The sequence below is a fragment of the Chiroxiphia lanceolata genome, chromosome 3 (genome assembly GCF_009829145.1).
Source record: "Chiroxiphia lanceolata isolate bChiLan1 chromosome 3, bChiLan1.pri, whole genome shotgun sequence".
Classification (NCBI taxonomy): domain Eukaryota; kingdom Metazoa; phylum Chordata; class Aves; order Passeriformes; family Pipridae; genus Chiroxiphia; species Chiroxiphia lanceolata.
This window is the reverse complement of record NC_045639.1, coordinates 60839099-60859855: the sequence shown is the minus strand read 5'-3', so window position 1 is coordinate 60859855 and position 20757 is coordinate 60839099. Positions and strand designations below refer to the sequence as shown.

Sequence of the window (20757 nt, the reverse complement as noted above, 5' to 3'; positions counted from 1 at the left end):
TTTTTAATGTTTTTTTTCTGTTTCCTTGTTTTCCACTTCTCTACTGTGCACAGATCAGAGTGTGGGAAACATTACAGTAGATCAAAGAGCTGGTTGGTGCCAGCTCCTAGAACTTTTGGCATAACAGATCTCTATCTCACATTTTACAGTTCTTACAGTAAAACTGACATCCTGAATGGTTCAGCTCCTAAACAGGAAAAAAATGAGGAAGATTGAAGAAAGTGAATGAAGAAAGCATATAGTGTGGATAGGTGGCAGAAGGGCTAGAGGCACACAGACCCAGGTACAGACAGAGTTATGGGAAAAGGGGAGGTGTGTCTGCTCTTCTGCAGGGTACAGAAAGGAAGCCTGGCAATATGATTTAAGGGGTCCTTGGTGACCAAGTGAGAGAGAGATCCTGCCTGAGGAAGGAGGAAAGTGTTGGCAGGTCCTAATGAGAACACGGCACATCAGAAAGTTTAGGACTGGGAGTGGAGTAAGAAGATGCTGCACCAAAGGATTTCAAAGGAAACACTGGAAGTGTACTAGATGCACGACCTGTTCATAAGCCTCTTCAAGGATCTTGAAATGAGCAGTATACTGTGTGTTAGAAAATGCATTTTTCTTAAGAAATGTAAATACCCAACTCTTAAATGTCTACCAACAGTAAATAAAATCTTACTCAAATGAGGAGCTCCAGTCTGTTCCACTTGAACTGTTTGTAATAGAACAAGTAAGGCGTCTTGGCATCTGTAAGGTCCCCAGAACAGTTTCTGTGAGCTACTGTAATACTCCTACATTGAACAGACTGTAGTTCACAGCAGGATTTCTCCTGTGGCATGGTGATATCCCAGATGAGTCACAGCAACAGCATCTAGTCCCAGCCAGCAAAGTACTGATTGTGGCAAGGATGGCTTCAACTACAGGCAGTAAATCTCTGTCCTATGTTCAGGAATATAACTGCATTTCAGCTCTATGTTGATATAATGTCTGGTTTAATATCTTTATTACAGGGGTAGAAATTTTTTTAGCCCTTCTTCCTTTGTTGGCCTAGGCCTCTTTTTCCCCATCTCAGCAGATATCCTGAGAGAATGCATGTGGTCTGTAAAGCAGCTGTGAATTTTTATGACAACAGGGCAGCAGATGTTCTGTATTTGAATTCACTTTCAGATGCTACTACTTTGATAAACAGCATTCAGGGACTTTTTACTTTGTTGCCTGTGTGTTTTTCAATTTGGCATTTATGGAGTGGAATTCTAAGACTATTGAAAATGATCAATCAGTTATGGTTTTATCACTAAAAGAGATGAATTGAATAATAAGTGACCAATATGAATATTTGTGCAAAAGTAACTGTATATATTTCAAAAATTCAATGAACACCAGGAAAATAAATTTTTTCAGAGACAGACATTATCTCATTTTTATTCTAGTTTTTAGGGCTAATCCAAGGTTAATATATGGATGCTTTCTTCCTATGCGTAAAAGCTTCATGCTAAGCTTTTTGTTTGTTCTGATTTCGTTTAACTTTTTTTTCCTAATCAGGTGTACTTACTCTTACATTGCAGAGATCTTACTAAATTTGTCATAGCACTTCCCATAGTTACATGTGCATGAAACAACTTCTAGCTCAAGGAAAACTGCCGGGGGTTTCCTAGCAGGGAGGGTAGGGAGTGCACGATTCAGTCAGAGTCAGCATGGAGGACCTGGACCCATCTGTGTGGAAGATGTGCTTCATAGCACAAATGTGCCTGTTTAAGACATCAGGCTGTTAAAATAACAGGCATGGAGATTTAAGGAGTTACTTGGTGGAGACATAATGGAGAGAGATTTGATCACTCCCCAGTTCTGCTATCTGCAAGTCAGTTGACATGAGACTTCCCATTGACTTTCAGTAGCAGTCAGTTAAGGCTATAACAGATTTGGAGATCTGAATTTACTGTGGGATGAGGACAATTGGATTTGGCCTTGAGAATTTAAGAAGTTTGCTGCAATATCCAGCAACCTCTGTGAAATCTTTATGGCATACAATAAAGAAATTGGTTTCTTTTTTTTCCCCTGTATTTTTTCCTCATAAACCTGTCTTCTAAAACTATAATTATTTTCAGTTTTAAGAGATGGTTAATTTGGCTCCTGAATTTCTAATTGTGGCTTTCAGCATATGTTCTTTAGACTTAATGGAGAATGGAAGGGGATGGGTCTGTGGACAAGGTCTGAAGACACTTATGGAAGATGACTGAGGAAAAATGTTCACACATATTAATTCTACAGGAGGTTGCATTGGAAATTTTTTAAGTGTCTACAAACATCAGAAAAGTTTGAAAATCATTGCTCTAGAATATGAATATTTTGCTAGGTGAATTACAAGGCTCTCCCTCTTCTTTGCTTTTAGTCTTTCCTAGGTATTTTGACTGGAAACTGGAATTTGGCATTTGACTTTTGGCTAGTGGCATCATGCAGGAATATTGAAGTCTTTTCCTGGGAGATGTACGCATTTTATTTTCCACTGCCAGTTTTATGTCTGGCTGTTAGGACAGTGCAAATAGTTCTAAAGTGCTTTTAGCTTAAATATGTGTTATTTGTGTATTAAAGAGTATTAAAGGAGAAAATGTGCATTAGAAATCAGTAGGTAAGGTAAGCTTCAAATGCTAGACTTCTAAGTGCTCCCAAATATGTTAACACATTTATTTGTTTTCTATATTGTTCTGTAATAAACCTCTTACAAATAACAGCCTAAATGACCACATCAGTTAAGAGAAACTTGCTGTACAAAAACATTGGCAAATACACAAAATTAAGAAAAGTTAAAGTGTGTCCTTTTTCTAGTTGCTCTCAATTGTTCCTGCAACAACTAAAACAAGAAGTAGAAAATATTTAAAAGTTTGGTTTTGTTTTAATTAGCTGTGTGTAAATTTTAAGCATGGATCGAAGATCTCATCAAGGTGTTGGCCCTGCTGTGAGTTGGAAGATTCATGTGTGGATTTGAGGATGTGTTGTAGCCAACTTCCTCTCCTGATAAATATATTTGTGACAATATGTGAGGTGGAGGGGATGAGGGAAAGATGGCAGTAGTGGGATTGTGAATTTAACCATGCCCTTTCACCTGTGGCATCTGTTGCCACCATCTGTTCTGTTTCTCTGCTTATCTTCCCATGTATGATACCAGACTGGGAGCCCTAAAAAGGGAACAAAGGGTCACTTTAGTCAAAGTATGATGAATGCTGCTTAGAAGTCCCCAGGCAGCAATCGGAAGGATACGTGTGGTCTTTTGCCTGGCAAAGAGGAAGATGCAACAGGATACTACAAATGTGATTAATCTCCTGCAAGGAAGTTTTCCTGACTGAATCTGTATCCAGGATAAATAGTGTGTTGTGACCAAAAACTATAGTGAAAATAAAATTCAGAAACTCAGTCACTCTTAGAGAATATCCATTTGGTGGAGCTTCCTGATTTCAGGTAGCTTTGCAGCTACTGTTTAGAAGTCCATTCTTCATAAAACCCAGCAAGCAGGAATATGTAAAAATTTTGGCAGCCAAGAGTAGACTTCAGTAAGAGAACAATGGGATACATTAAGGGAAAATAACTGGTCTTTTCAATAAACATTTTCAGCTTTTCTAATAAATCTACTCTGTTTGGGCAGCAGCTTTTTAGTTCTTGGCAAGCTTGTAGGATGTTCTGTAGCAAAGACAAGAATTTGGAAAACCTCAGGGGGCAAGCCTGGCTTCAGTCTATGACAGCTGGTAATGTATGAATCTAAAAATGGTGTGCGTATTGTATAAAAGTTTATTATGAGCAGCATGATTTGTGGAGATCAGAATTTTATAAAAACAGATAATTTTTTTAAACAGATGAATGTCAGTTCTGTGCAAAATATTTCTTTTGACAGAAGTTGTGTGATTTATAATATGACTCATTCTGTACATGAAATATTTTGGTTAAAGAAATCACTTTTACGTGTGAAACATTTCATTCCAACTCAGTGTTGATAATAATATGAAAGAAGAGTTGCTGTAAAGTTTCTTTTCATCATCTTTTTTATTTAATCGTTGTCAGAAATTTGAAATAGGATGGAGCTAAAATTGAGGATCTAAATCAGAACTTTGCTAAAAAAATCTATTTGCAGAAAATGCAGTACATATTAAAAAACCCACAAGCCCTGTGTGGGCATCCATGCTACATTCGACAGGTGGGCTTGGCTAAAGTAATAAAAATTCAAAACAGAAGTTGAAACAATGAAAATATTTTTTGAGTATTTGGAAAGTGAAACCTTTTTTTTTCCCCTCTCAAAAGGATGTATTTAGTCAAAATTCACTCTAAAAACTAACTTTTAAAACTTTTTAAACTGGTCATGACACGCAGAAAAAAAATGTTGTTTTACCCAGAACTAGTTTTGCTTGGTTAAGATTTTGCTAAGAAAGCTAAAAGCTATTTATGATCACATCCAAACATATCATATCATATCATCCCATTTTTACGATCACTGCAGGGGTACTGGACCTAGGATTGCCCAGCATATGGGCAACTGAAAATTCAGAATGCTGAGTTGTCACATATGTTACTGGATATCCTCTAGAAATAACCATATTTTATTTCTGAAAAGCTAGGACTGTTAGAAAAATTAGCTTCTTACTTGTTATGTTTTTTTCATTTTCTGTGTGGTGTTCACCATATTTGTGTAGCTTCCAAATTATAATAGTACATGTGAAAGGAATGCTTCAGAATATCCACACAATAATATAAATCACAAGTGAAGGTCTATCCTTGTAGAAGTCAATGCAAATTTTTGCGACTCATATCAATAATTAGGATTTCATGCAGGAGTATCAGAGTCATCTTGATTTTTGTGACTCAGCCACCATACCTGATTTATTATTTTTCAGTAATGTATCCAAATTCAAGATTCCATTCCACATTTGTGGAATGGTAAAACACTTTGGCAATGATGTGAGAAGTCTCTGAATTCTGTTTAAAACAATTAAAAATTGAACTAAAATATCTGCCTTTGCTCTACACTGAGAAGACAGATCTGTAAGTTTGCGTTCTCAAAATTCAAGAGATCTCATCACCAGTGTCTTTTGACCACAGTGTAGTTATTTGGTATTCACGAGAGGAGCAGCTTAATATCCTTTATTATCATTTTGTATTCCTTGCACATTTAAAATTTCCATAGAAGGCAATCATAATTTTATATGCAGTTAAAAAAGTAGGACCAGGACTATAAATGTAGGTGACTTTTTTTTCTAATTTAGTTTAAATAAATTATGCTAAACATAATCCTAACAGATATTTCCAGAACAAATTTTACTTGCCTTACTAATGCAAAGTTTCTGTTGAGAATTGGGCACCAGTAAGAGCAGCATTTGCTTAGCCATAAATCTTTGAAAAATCTTCTATACACAGCAGGTAATTTCAGGGATAAAGAAAGAGAAAATGAGAGAGAAAAAATTGTATCCATTTCTCCGCCTTCTATTTGGAGATAATTAAGTTCAGGGGTTCTGAAGCAACATTGACTGTGTTACAGGATGTCCTCCACACCAGAAAATGAAATTAACCAGTCATTGCTGTATTAAGTGAAAATGAATTAGTTGCAGACAAAACACTGTACTTCCATTAGTCATGTCAAGATGCAAATGGAAAGATATATATCTTTGTATAAATGTTCAAAGATAAACAATATAATTAAATTCACTATGGAAGCAAACTAATTAAATTCACTGTTATGCAACAGATACTCTCTTACAAGAATATGCAGTAGGTTCTTTATCTGCATTTTGTCTATGATGATAGGAGAATTTTTTTTTCTTAATCTGAGGTGCCTGAATTCAGGCAGTGATTCAGGAAGACATCTGCATTTATGCTTAATACACACAGTCCATCTAAATCTCACTGGCTGTGAGTTTATCTTTGTTTTAACAGTGTTCCCCTGAGGAGTATAGTGTGCAATCTGATCTCACAATTTTGTGACTGTCCATCAGGATGGTTCGAATAAGACCACTTTGGCCCGATGACTAGAACTGAAACAAATGTTTTGCTTTACATATTTTCGAGGGATTTCATTAATTAGTGTCAAAGCAACCTTCACTGAGCATTTGTTTTAATTTCTGAAACGTCCTACTAACAGAAAACACTTAAAAATTACCTGCTAATTAAATTTATTTTATTTAGTTTTTTGCTGTTGAATTCCGAGAAAGCAAAATAGGTGAGTGGTAGTAATGTACACAACCTGCTGTACAAGAGGTGAACTCCTGCACAACTTGTAAAACAACAATCATGGTCAGTGTGTTTGCCCCGTAGAGCTTATAGTCTAACATGTACATCTTCAGCTACTCTTCAATCATACAGTCATAGAATTGTTTAGATTGGAAAAGACCTGTAAGGTCATCCAACCACAAGTCCAGCTAGTAACCTAACACTGCCAAGTCCACCAGTAAACCATGACCATAAGTGCCATATCTTCATGTCTTTTGCATACCTCCAGGGATGGTGACTCAACCACCTCCCTGGGTGGTCTGTTCCAATGCTTGACAACTTGCTTGGTGATGAAATTTTTCATAATATCCAATCTAAACCTCCCCTGGTGCAACCTGGGGCTTTTTCCTCTCATCCTGTCACTTGTTACCTAGAAGAGACCCACCTTGTTACAACCTCCTTTCAGGTAGTTGTAGAGAGCTCTGAGCCTCCTTTTCTCCAGGATTAAATCCCCAGCTCCCTCAGCCACTTTGCATAAGACTTATGCTTCAGGACTCCATTCATGCTGATTGATGGCAGCTGGGAGTAGAAGGCTATAAGAAACAGAATTTACTGCTGTAGGAGAATTTCATAAGAACTGGATTAATCCCTAGATTTTAGATTGGCTTTAAGAACACATTTGAAGAGAGAATATTTAAAAAAATAATCAAAGAAACATTTTCACTTAATTGGGGAAGCTTGGAGAAGAGGAGACTGAGGGGAGACCTCATTGCAGTCTCCAGTATCCTCATGAGGGGAAGCAGAGGGGCAGTTACTGATCTCTTTACTCTTGTGACCAGTGACAGGACTCGAGGAAACAGCATGAAGCTGCGTTGGATATCAGGAAAAAGTGCTTCATCCAGAGGGTGGTCAAGCACTGGAACAGGCTCCCCAGGGAAGTGGTCACAGCACCAAGCCTGTCTGAGCTCAAGAAGTGTTTGGACAACACGCTCAGGTACATGGTGTGATTCTTGGGGTGGTCCTACGCAGGGCCAGGAGTTGGACTCAATGATCCTTGTGGGTCCCTTCCAACTCAGGATATTCTATGATTCTATAATTCAGCATTTATAGAATTTATTCTGTATGTTAAAATGCTCTGTGACATGGTGCAAAGCATGGGTTTCTTTTTAATTTTGTGTAGAGAAAGAACACAATGTTTACTGAGCAGTTGAATATTAAATGTAAAATATGAAGTGATTCCTATGAATAAGACTTGTGTCTAGGGGCCAGCTTCAATGTTTCAGCAAGGTGGACTATTTAGGGAAAAAAGTCTTATATAATTTACTTATTCTGTTAATATGTTTATTTTCTGTTTGTGTAAGCAAATCAGTTTTGAATGTGTGGTATATTCAGTAATGTAGCACTTGTGTAATCATTTGATGATCATTTGATTCTAAGTCCACAGATTGAATCTGCAGCTGACGGAGACAGCTTTTGAATAAACTATTGCTGCTGCCTATATGTCATAGCAATATTTTATAATAAATAATGTTTTCTATGCAGATTTATGATACATTATTCTTTTTTCGTTTCCACTGTAATTTTCTACAGGAAAGCTTTTCAGAAGGTCACAAGTGGGCTGTGAACTACAAGGAAGCATGTTTTCAAAAAGCAAAATTGCAAGGCTTTATAATTAGAAAGATCCTTACAGAGAAAGGCTAGTAAATCTTTGATAGTAACTTTGCTAACAAAGCAATTGCAAAAAAAAGCAATTTCTGAATTGATAGGCTTGTTTTTTATACACACAACACACATCCTATATTTGGTTGCTATATAAAGCTTACCATGATTTAAAGGAGGAACTACTGAATTCGGGCATTTAACATATTTTAAATCTGCTTTTTATGTACAAGTCAAAACCCCAAGCAGACTGGACTGCTGAAATAAAGAGTGGAAAACGCAAAAAATTTGTCCCAAAATAATGACAGGATGATCCCTATGAACACATTAGGGAAGTGAACAATGTGACCTGCGGATTCTTGTCTGAAATGGTTTTCCTTCTTTTCCCATCAACAAAGACTGTTAGGCGGTAAAACCTTATAGATTCACAGACAACAAAGATGTGAATTCATCAGTTAAAAGCTTCTCTGAAAATAATAAAACCCAATTCTTTATAAGGTTGAAGTATGCGGAGAATAAAGCAGAAATAAGGAAGGAACAGCTGCCTAGGGAAACAGTTATAACTTAATTATGTGGTGATTAGTAGATAGGAATTTGAAGAGGGTGTTGTAGGGTCAGAAATAAAGAGCCATGGTGCAGTTAACAGATGGAATTTGGGAGGTTCTAATGCTCAAATGCTTAAAGATGAACCGTTTTGTAATTGCAGGTTCAGACCCAAAGGGTAAAAGTGTCAAAAACTTCTAAGTAATTTGGGAACTCAATTTCCGTTATGAATGAAGGTACGCAGGGAGCCTCTGAAAGAGGTTCTGAATCAGTTTTCAAAATTTTGCCCTGAGCTTTTTTATGCATTAATTGTTCCATAAAAAGGAAATGGATATTCAACCTTTAAAAGTGTTTTAAATTCTAGTGATAATCTGATGATGTAATTTTTATAGCTATATTCCTGGAACATTACTGTGTTGTGGTATTGACTAAGAGTAGGTTTTGGTATGCTGGGATCTGGTTATGACTTTGCAGGTAGGAAACATGAGCCAGTACTTTTTAGCTCAGAACAGCACCTCCTTCTTACCCTTTGTATGAGTCAGTAGAGTAAACAAGTATTTGTCATTTTCCCATGACTAACATTGGTCCTTGGGAATTGGCACTTGGTGGATGTAATCTACTTATATTATCCATGAAATTAAGGTTCTTAACAGCTGAACTGTAATACAACCACATGTTCAAAAGAAAAGGATAAGAATAAAGATGTAGAAGAATAAAGATGTGAATAATATATGCCTATTGCAGCCTATACAAATCTAAACCTATAAATCCTTCCCCAAAACACAGGTTGAGTTCCTGTCTGCCCTTCCTTTGTCTTGTTCTTACTCCACCTGTTCTTTTTAAAGCAATAGGTTTCTGTGATAACAGTTTCAATGAACTACACAAAGCTGATGTGGGGCATATGGTTAATCAGTGGTGAATCAGGGATGCAAATGGTGTACAGCACTCATTGTGAAGGAATGGGAACAGATAAATGTAGCCTGCACTTCAGAAGATCAGAACAGGATTGGATTAATCAGCATAGTGTGTATTAGGAGGAGGCCAGGGCAAGCCCAATTCAATTGAATTTCAGCATGTCTCAGCTCTCCAAGCCAGAGTGTCTGTAATTAAATTAAAAAATCAATGTTAATGCTCAGCTGGGTCACACAGCTCAAAACAGAAGATAATCAGGAAGTGCTGGAAAATTGAATGTTTCATAGAAATATTCTGTGGGCTGTACTGCACTTCATCAATGTTTTTCAGTATTACTTTTTCAGAACTAATACTACATGGTGGTGTAATGCAATTAGAACTGTTTGTCACTATGCTTATTCGTGAGTGTAACAACAACAGAATAGAACAAGGAAGAAGTAGGATGCTTAAACATGCATGAATTGTAGTATCATGCATGGATTGCAAGTTTCCAAGCTAGAAAAAAATGGCACATTGGTATCTCATGTTTTGGCCACCTCTCAGAGCTTTCAGAACTTGAGGCTTTTAAAGTGACATGAATGTCCTAGCAGTTACAGAAGCAGTTTAGGTGACACCATGGAATTTCATGATCTATATCATACCTCAGATGGAAAGAAAATTAGAATGTTCTTACAGATGCTGATCCTCTGTGAGCAGGATCACACTGGATATTTATGGCACCAGGGGATGATGATGATGTCATTAACATCTGTTAATGATTAATGGCCAGTTGGAGCAAGTCCAGAGGAGGGCCACAAAGATGATCAGAGGGCTGGAGCACCTCTCCTATGAAGACAGGCTGAGAGAGCTGGGGTTGTTCAACAGGGAGAAGAGAAAGTTCCAGGCAGACTTTACAGCACATTCCAGTACCTAAAGGGGGCCTACAAGAGAGCTGGACAGGGACTTTTTACAAGGTCATGTAGTGATAGGACAAGGTAAAATGGCTTTCAACTGACAGAGGGTAGCTTTAGATTGGATATAAGGAAGAAATTATTCATTGAGGGTGGTGAGGCACCCTCAGGTTGTTCAGAGAAGTTGTAGAAGTTGTAGATGCCCGTCCCTGGAAGTGTTCAAGGCTAGGTTGGATGGGGCTTTGAGCAGCCTGATCTACTGGAATGTGTCCTTGTCCCTGGCAGGGAGGTTGTAACTAGAAGATCTCTAAGGTCCCTTCCAACCCAAACCCTTCTATGATGATAACATGAACACTCTTTAATCACATTTCTGCAATTATTTCAGTATAAGTGAGAATATTTCACCAAGAAAGGTTCTGCATTCAAGGGAGTCTTCTTTGGTAAAATCTGTGAACTGAAGAATCAATAATTCCTTCCAGGCTAATTTAGGGATTATTTAGGAATCTGTCCCACTAGTTCCAAAGTAAGGGGCATTTTGGTTTAACACATCTAGGTTTGTCATCTTAAGGTTCTGCCCTGGCTCCATATAATGTGCACACACAAACTTCTTGTAAAATGGATAATTTTTTTTCTTTCTCAGATGGAGATTTTTCATGTGAAAAATCTAAACACAGCTTCCAGCCAGTGTGAAGTGCTGGGGGTGTTCATGGTTGCAGTTTGCAGCAGGATCCTTCAAAGATCTTGAATAAAACATTGCAACATATAGAAATTTGCCACTAAGAACAACAACAAAAATACTAACATGATCTAGCCTGTTTTTTGACAGTACAGAAATTATATTTCAAATTATGTAGTAGTCATTTTATTTTTAGATCTTTCTCTTCTGAATTTAGCTTTCGAGGACTACAGCAGAGATGATGTGAGTGCCCTCTGTTCTGACCCATTCTTTCACCCACTCAGCAACTCAGTTGTGAAAAATTGCCAAAGGCTTGTGTTGAACCTTTTCTCAAACTCGCAGCTATTTGAAAGGCAGAAGCGTCAGAATTGGCTGGAATCCAGAATGCTCTTGGTTGGGATGTGCCTCACTTACAACCACACCCTGGAATGTCAAGGCAGCCTGAGAAGCCTCATGCATGTGTACCAGGGCAATGCAGACACGTTTCCATTGGAGTCAGCTGGCATAAGTGTCTGAGGCTGAGTGGCTTATGAACCACTCGGAGTACTGTGTACTTCTCTGTTCGGTGGTGGCTGTGCTAGTTGACTGTGCTGAATGAGCGTAGAGCAGTCTGTGACTTCTGTGAGGACTGCAGCAAGCCTTCTTGTTTCTTGATGGTGTCTTAGAGATGCTCTAGGATAACAAAAACTGAAGAGTAAATGGGAAGTCTAAATGAGAAGCCTAAATGAAGCACCTGTGAAGTGATCATTTTGACCTCTGGGCAGTTGATGGTTGATCCTTTCTATAGCAGAAGAACAGTGTGATGTGAAAGGAAAGGGAGAATCTTGTTCTGTAAAATCTTGTCCTCCAGCTGAACCTGGAGGATGTGATCAGCTGCCAAATCTGCCAGAAGCTGCAAGTGTATCTGACTAGTTAACTCCCACAGACCTTACGTATTTCCTACAAATTAAACAGTTGTCATAACCAGATGCTTTTTTTACCTTCCCTTTTGATTTCATTCTCATGTCATGTTTTTTCATTGCTTGCATAGGTATCTTTGTCAGTTTGATTCTTCCTTGCTTCGTAGTATGTTTGCATTTATTATCTTAATTTTTTTGGCATTTGCATTGGTTAAATTACATTCTGTCTCTGACATTCCAAGCTGTTTGCGCAGTTACGTGATCTGGTTCATCTTTCTGCATGCTCCTCTACCTCTTTATTCACTTTGGGTGGTCCTCAATGTTTGCAGCTCTATTGGCCAGTATTTCAAATGTCAGGCTCAGTTCATGTTGTACAGAACTCTTTCCTTTTGATATTTGCTCTGCTAATTCTAGGGCACAGTTTTAGTAAAAAATAACAGTTATCCTTTTACTTTGTCAGATATCTGGCTTAATGTGGTGTTGCTGCACTTTTTTAATTGCTGTGAACAAGTAATAATTACTTTATTCACATTTTAGTCCCATAATGAACTTCAACTCATGTACAAATATATATATATATACACCCACTAATCCAGCTATCTAACCTATTTACTTTACCCAAGGCTTTCTAGGAAGCACCTTTTCTGCAGAATCAAAGCCCTTGAGGCTTTCACAAGAAAGTGAAAGAGGTTAGTACCTGCCTTCAGAATTGACACGTTATGACAGTATCTCACACAACTGGAAACTGGTTACACTTCAGACGTGCTCTGGTTGGCACTAACTTCACTAACCTGGATAGTCCCAACTGTTTCATGGTTTCTGTTGTATTTTAAGGTTGCCACTTACTCCATACTTACATTGACATTGCTGCCATATTTCCTCTAGGAGGAACAAGCATTGAATTGTGACCTTTAAGCAGAACTGTGAGAAAAGATGAATTGTAAATAAGCATTTGTTTAAAAGTGTTCTATATATTTTCTATGAATTTTAGTGAATGCCTTCAAATATGTGTGGATAATTTTAGTTTTGTTTTTGCTTGTTGGTTTAACTGTCTAAATAAATCTATTTGAAGTAATTTGGTAACACATTGCTAGCCTTCTACTGAAAAGTTAATTAACTGGTGACATTGTATTTCACTCTTTCCCCTACACTCTGAACTGTAAACTATGGTGAACTGCTGACAGCTTCTTGCTGCTCAACATTTTCAATTTAATCTCCCTCTCCTCATTTCTTCATCCTGCTTTTCTTAGACAGAACTGATAGTTTTGCAGTAATTTCTTAAAAAAAAAAAAAGTAACCCATACTGTATCTGTTGTCACTTGGTAGTCTGATGAGTTTTACTGACCCTTACTTTCTTTTCTCCTCAGCAATGCGTTCAGAAATTGGGCTAAAGGTTTAGACATACCAAACTGACTGATACCTACAAAGGCTCTGTGATTAGCTGAGAAGACTCTAAAGCCATAAATGTAATTTTTACACTAAATGGAAAAACTTGACTATATATTTTTTGTCTTCTTGACTTTGAACTTCTTGTTGAAATGATCTCTTAGGTGTTTATGCTGTCTATATTTGCAAGACAGATCAACAGTTTTTAATAAGGTGCCAAATAATTGTGGTTATGGATTAATTTTAGTTTAATTGTGCCTAATTTAGAAGTACTTGATTCTGAACATTATGCTGGCTTTGTGTAAGTCAGGAGGATATTCATTAAAATAAACTGATATTTATCTCTTTAATTAACAATGACTATATCCAAGCTAAAGCAAAGTAAGTAAAATATTAATATCGTAAGGTGATATAGCAATAATGAAAGTGAGGATGTCGAGGGGCAAAAAAAATTGCTGCAAGTCATTTGTGAATAAATTGCAACCTATAATACGTGCTAATAATAGTTTACGTCTCCCCTAAAATTAAAATGTTACCTAGTATCAGTCTGTGTTGACATCTGTCATGATCACACGAGTCAACTGAAGTCATGTTTTAAAATACATGGGCAATTGCGGGGTAGTTCAAATATGTTAAAACACAGATGTATAGACTTTACGAATGAGGGCACTGAAAATTCACAACCCACTAGATAAGCTAGCGTGTTATCAGCAGGGCATTCATTAATAGGTCTTTAACTGGGGCACTATTTATCATTCCTCATGTGCTAGGAATATTCTAATTTTTCTAAGGTCTAGTAGCCGACTGTTCCACAAGGTTTCTTAGGAACCCAGTCTAATTGGAAAAACTGAATGGAGACGGTTTTCTGCAAAATAGCAGGACAGGCATGTGCTGATTCCTGGATGCAAAGTGAAATAAGATCAACTCTGCTGTATTTCAGGGGACTTGATAATATGGACGAGCTATTTATATTTGAAATGTAAGGCAACAGTATGGAATGTAAGTGGCTGAGTTGAGGGAGGCAGACCTTTTAAGGGTCACAAGTTTTGTGCTGTATGTGAAGTCCCCTATGTGAACAACACCTGGACATTTTGTAAGCAAGTAGAGACAAGGAGGTAGCACTTATTCTGCTCTATTTAACTTTAATTCCATGTACTACAAAGGAATTGTTTGGCTATAACCCCCAATGCTGTACACAGATAGTTCATGGTAAAAGAAAAAAAGGGATTTACTATGCGAGTCATGTAGCTTAAGATACAATTCCATAAATGTGGCCCACAGTATTTCAGCATGTCTTTCTCTTAGCATCTCACTACCCATAGGTTACTTGGCTCCCAGCTGATTGTTCCTATTTGTAGTATCCTTAGTTTTGGTGTTACAGCACAAAGAGAGTGGTTATTATAATGCAAGTGATAAAGGAGTTGATTAAAAGTATGTAAGAAATTGTTTGTGAGGGATAATTTACATTACAGTAATGATATTAAGCCTTCATATTGACATTTCTATTGTTTTATGCATGTGAAATATTAATTTATGTCTTGTAACTGCTGCTCTTCTGTGTACTTTGTAAAAAGCCGACTAGCAGTGTGGATGCTTACAGGTTCTACTGATGCCCCCATGTGGATGTCTGGATAGATCATTCTAGTCTGCCGAAGATGTAACTGAGGTTTACTGTTAATTTAATAATAATTTATTTCTGTGTCATCCATTAGTGGGCAAAAAAGTGTGACTGTGGGATACCAAAAGTATTTTTGAACTATGCTTTCCATTCTCTAAGAAATAGTCCTTGACTTGACTATCCCTTTTTTGTATCAAGCATTTGAAACTATTGTAGACATATTGGAAATAGCATCACACTAACCAGTTTACTTATTTTTGTGGGATTCTTGAGACCCAAGAATGTTTTCGTTCCATTAATATCCTAATAGCTGTGATATAACAATGGCCTAATTAGTTTACTAACATAGAATAACCTAAATATCATACACTGTTTTTTCTCCCCTTGTGGATGAATGTAATGATATTGTAACTGACAGTCCAGCTGTCCCCCTGAATCACCGAAAATTAGTATTAAGATGCTGGAATTGTCTTTAAATGTGACAGCTTGGGTACTGTGACCTTACTAATTACAGCAACAGAGACCTTAGGAGGGAGTGATTTGTCTTGCGTCTTGGCTGGGTAGGTTAACTTGTACAAGGCCTTTAGTTTAAAAGACATCCTAATACTGACCCATGTTTTCAGTGTTCCTTAGATCGTAGTCATCAAAGGAGATTTTGGAATGTAATTACAGATCTGATGAGCATAATGATAGCATAAGGCCCCAGCTGTTCCTCTTGGCCATACAAACACCTTGTGGCTGAGGAGCTCAGGGAACTCAAATTCTATTTCTTCTTCGAAAGACTCCTTGTATGGACTTTAGTACTAAAGACACGGGAAAAAGTCTCCTGCTGGTAGAGAGGCCTGGCACACAAGACACCTCAATTCCCAGAGAAGTGCTTTGGCCACTAAATTAAAACTATGCTGCCAGGCTTGATGAACAGGTAGCAGGGTTGTTTGTGACTTCAACATTTACTTTTTGGTCCTAGGTCCTTAAGTTCTGCTAAGCTGGGCACTTAACATTATTTTTGTACATCTGTCATGCACTGAGATTTTCAAATACAAGTACACAATGTAGATATCTAAGTACTATTCAGAGTTAGACTCTTGCGTTATTTCTGTTTGAAAAAATTGGTCCTAGGTCTCTTGACAGCAGAGCATGCTAATTCCTGCTGCTTTGAGTTTGCACATTTTATAGAACAAGAAGTATTTTTTAGGTCAGGGGGAAAGTGCTGCTCAGACTTCTTAGTCGTGGAGCAAGTAGATTTGATTTCATATCTAAGATGTGTATTACTTAAGCTTTCTTTGAAATACCTACTTCATTTTTTTCCTGATACTATTTGATTTTACAGTAACTGGACTTATATACACGGGGAAATTACAGTTGTTAGAACCTGCTAATTAACTTGATCAACTGAGCATGTAGATATGGACATTTGTTTGGTCTCATGACAGCTGGTCAGTGCCTATATTAAGTGTATGTCCAAGCTGGAGATTTTGCCTCTGATCAAATCAAGTAACATATTGCTAGTTCAGCTAGATGATGTGACTGTAAATGGTAGCCAGATCACTCCAGCATTACTTGTGCTTATACGTCAACACCAAGTATCTCTCACTGTTTTGTTCAAAATTTCAAGTGTAAAGAACCATCAATCCTAGTTCTTGAAAATTAAGATATTTCCTTACATTTTCGTTCTTGTTTCATGTTTGGTTTTTATTAGGAAACACTTTATCTGGCACACTGGGCCCTGGAGTGTTTAGTCATGCCTTTCCTTTGCAGGAAATGACAGATAACATGTCTTTTACTCTGCTTTTACACATTCCGTCTTTCAGAAGCATCTAGAGACCTTTATAAAATTTGTTTCATGACTTGTGGTTGATAACTGGTCAGTACTCTGATCTGCATTGTGTGAGCTTGCTTCAGAATTCACATTAGTTCTGTGAATTTTGGATTTCAGTTCTAGATTGCTGGGCTATAGTATTATCTCGAAGTGTTCAGTTTCTTACTTTTAAGAGAAGCTCCTTTTTATTCTTGGTAAAGTCTAAAAAATAAAAAACGAAAAAAAGCAAGCTACAATAAATGCATAAAGATCCACATGCTTCTTTTACACATTTTAAATTAGATTGTGGTCATAAAGTGATTAGTTTCAATAAAATGCTTTACTTTCTGTTTATACTGAAAGCAGACAGATTGCATGGCATAGAAGGTTTTAAATAGTCTAGGTATTTCACCTGTAGATGTATATAACCCAGGCTCTTTTCTATTTACAGAATATGAACACTAATAATGCGAATGGACAAATGTATCTAAAATAATTATGAATCTTTGGCTAAACAACCAGTATCTGCTTCCATTTGTAGTACTGATTTTCACTAGAAAATGGGTTTACACAAACTAAAGTGCTAAAATAGCTTAGAAACAGATTTTGTCACTTCAGTTTTAAAGGACAGTTATCGCCTTGCTCAGTTTAGGCTAAAAAAACCCTAGCTGTTTTTTAGTAGAAAAGCTCAGACAAACTGGAGAATGCAAGCAAATAAAACCAGCAGTAAAGCCTCATGTATCCAGCTTTTATTTTCCTGTGTGCATATTGTTTGGGGTTTTTTTTCTTCTAGGAAGAAAATTAAAACACTTTATTAATCAATCACCTTTTAAACAACTTTTATTCAAATCTTATAAAGCTACTTCCCATTTTTTGTTTCCCCTTTCTTTTTTTAGCTCCCTTTTTCTTTTTGTTGTAGTTCTGTAATATATTTTGGAAAAAGACATGACATATCTGTGCAGAAGAAGTGAAAATTTCTGTGCATAAGTAAAGAAGTTACTGGTGCACAGTTCTGAAAACAAGTTACATCTCTAAATTTACTAATTAATATATACATTGGATACAGAGGTTATGTAGGCATTCCGCAAATAAGCACATCCAGTGCCTGAGATCTTGTGTTTCTTGAGAGCATCATCTAGGACTTTAACTAAGACGGTCCAGCTAGAGAGAGCAGGACAGATGGGAATTCAGGACATCAGGTGTTTTGTGACCTAAGAATATGTTTGGTTCACTGTATAGTGATAGGAAAGCTGTTCCAGACGTGCAAGACTTGGCACCAACCTCATTTTGCATGAGTTTTACGTTGGTAAAATCCATGAACTTCTGTAGACTCACATCTGATTTATTGCAGTGTGCCAGTAGACGTTGAAGATGGAACAAATCTAAAAGTGAGTTCAACTGGGTCAAGCAAAAGCTGGCAGACCAAATCTAGGCCAAGTCATAGAGCAGTATCTTGAAAACAAAATATAGAAACTCAGGTTCCTTCTCTCTCTCTTTGATGTCTGCTCTGTGCTTTTGTGAGTAGCTAACGAGCTCTGTGTAATGCTGCCAATATTGAATGTTGCTGATTTTGCACAGAATTATAATATATGACCCTCTGAAAGGATCAGGCTGAAGGAGAAATAATAGCAAAGAGAATAAAGCAGCTCAGGCATTCATCTTTATGCAGTATTGCTGGGTGTTCACCTTACGTTTGACCTTGGCATAATAGTTGGAATAATTAATGTATATGGCAGATACTGTAAATGATGAAGACATTCAAAAGGGGTTTTTTTCTCTGTGACTTCTCTGCTGCAGTCACAGCATTCCCTGAACCTGGGTAGCAGGTATCCTCGCTTCCGTTACAATTATATTTATCATTATTTCTAAGGTTGCAAGTTTTAGTTCATATTTTCTAGTTGTTGGTTGATTATTGCAAGTTAGTTTAGAGCTAAAGAAAAGCCCAGGTGATTTCAAAAAATAACTTTCACATTAATAAAATGTGAAGAAAGGACATTTGCAGACTGAAGCAAGTTCAGTGTGGAGTGCCTACAGAGGCCAGGATCTGAAGCTCTCGCCTGGGAAAAGGGTGAGCTGAGTGAGGGCTGGGTCAGCCCTGGAGAAGGGGCAGCTTCAGGAGGACTGAGCAACAACCCCCCAGTACCTACAGAAGGGTGATCAGGAAGCCAGAACCAAGCTCTTCACTGTGCCAGATAGTGTTAGGACCTGAGACAACAGGAGAGGTGCAGACTGGATACAGGGAGGAACTCTCTCCCAGTGGAGCAGAGGAAAAGAGTTCTAAAGAAAAAAGGGGGTTGCATTACTGCTGGCATGAACTAAATTGCTTTTAAAGTTTGGGTATTGATTAGTTGTATCCTTGTAACTAAGGTCTATTCCTTGTCCAGTTGGGAGCTTTGCTTAATAGTAGTGAAGTATAAGTTTATAGGACTAGTTTGGTGGTTTTGTGGTGTTTTTTTTTGTTGTTGTTTGTTTGTTTATATTTTCTTTTTTCCTGTTTTCTTTTTTTTTTGTTACCTGGCATTTTATTTTTCCCCCCTCCAAATAATAGTGGAGGGTCAAGGATTTTTTATTGTAATTTCTGTGATTTGGTGTAATTTTATAACCTTTCCACTGAGTCATTATGCAGACAGTGCAACAGCTTGAGGAAAGCTAGATTAGGAAATTTGGTTACTCACAGTCATACCTGGACTTTCCTCACTGTGCTTTAACACAAGGTAATGGACAGTCATAATGGTCATGATAGGGAGTGCCATGGTCCAGGTTTGCTAATGAAGTAGAATGAATCTGAGTACAAAGAGAGATTTGATATATCGAGTGTGGATTCAATGTGTCTCCTTCAAATACTTGCCACGACTGAAATTTGCATCAGTCACCTCAATAAAAAGGAACTGTGCCGCTTTGCACGATGCAAAGGTACCTCTTTGCATATGTTTCAAAATAGTGTGACACTGTATAGTTATAGAATCTATATAAAAATGAGATCTCATGACTCTCATTAAAGTCTAGTCTTGTTTTTTAAAAGTTCATTTTCCCTTCTTAGTTTCTTTGAGTATCCAACTTTGTTTAGTAGAACAATGAGCTGCTTCTCTTGTGTTCCCAAAGTGTGCTCAGTTCATCCTCTTAATCCATTCCAAATTAGTGGGTTTCTATCCTTCACAATTTGTGGCACCCTTGGATTCCTTAAAGCAGTAAAAATTGTGGATTTTTAAAGGAAGTTCTGATGTGCCACGCCTAGCTATCTTTCACGGATTCTGCAGAGATAACTGCTGGGCCCCCATGGTCTTGCTTGGACCAGTACAGTGCAGATTTGAAAACCACTACCAGATCTAGATTTTTTAAACAACTGTATCACTGTCAGACTTCAAATTTCCCAACATATTTTGATGTTTCCTTAATACCAAGCTTTTATTTTTCACTTATGAGTGAAAAATATCTCTTTAGAGCCTATAAGGGACACCTTAAAGGGAATTTGAACCCAAATGGATTGGTTTCACTGGGTAATTTCAAAGGTTTAATGTTTTAAATAGTTGTGCAATTTCCCATCCATGGCTTTTGCTTGCATGACTTTGAAATCCCAGCCAAAGTTATGAAGATTTTTAGTACCATATTCCACATGCTTTCTCCTTGCCTAATGTCAGTTAAAGTGCACTCAAAATACTTCATAATCATGAATACAAAAGTTGACTTTTGCTTGCTTGCTTGCTTTGTTTTTTACTCTGTTTAACCAGGTCATGTTCTGATGAATGGATATGTAGAGAGAGGCATTGCAAGGTAGTCCCATTGGTGTGCTAGGCACTTGGAGCAGGCTGCTTGTTAAACTGCTAAATAAAAACATAAATTGAGATGATTTTTTCCGTTTCTTGTGAAACTGCCCTCTGTTTGGCTGTTGCTGTATTCTGTCTATCAGAATGGTTAATCCCTTTGGGCCTATAAAGTTGTAAATTTTTGCCTTTGGAATAGAACAGATTGTACCAGATGACAACCTCTATGCACAGATAACATATTGATATGTATATACTGTACATCAGAAGAAAGTATAGATGTGTTAAATACAGCTTAATATTGATTTGTTTACTCAGTTATGTCTTCAGTTCTCATTATTTTATCATTTTCATTCTTAATTATGGGAAATATTTTGTGAGTAAACAGTCTTTTGCACACCTTCTTTATTTCTAGGGCTCTAGGGTTATCAAGGGGAAAGGAAACTT

The 20757-nt window shown here is 37.2% G+C and overlaps 1 protein-coding gene across 2 annotated transcripts in view; it reads left to right on the top strand.

Annotated features, from left to right (window-relative positions):
• The window catches only part of TMEM200A (transmembrane protein 200A), a 54933-nt gene that overhangs the window by 22500 nt on the left and 11676 nt on the right, over window positions 1-20757 (top strand). The window contains exon 1 of one of the 2 annotated variants that reach the window (XM_032684357.1): window positions 7120-7162. The exons of the other annotated variant lie outside the window; for it this stretch is intronic. The gene's annotated coding sequence lies outside the window, so the exon portion shown is untranslated. Of the gene's footprint in view, window positions 1-7119; window positions 7163-20757 lie in introns of those variants that run through there. 2 annotated transcript variants of the gene reach the window in all.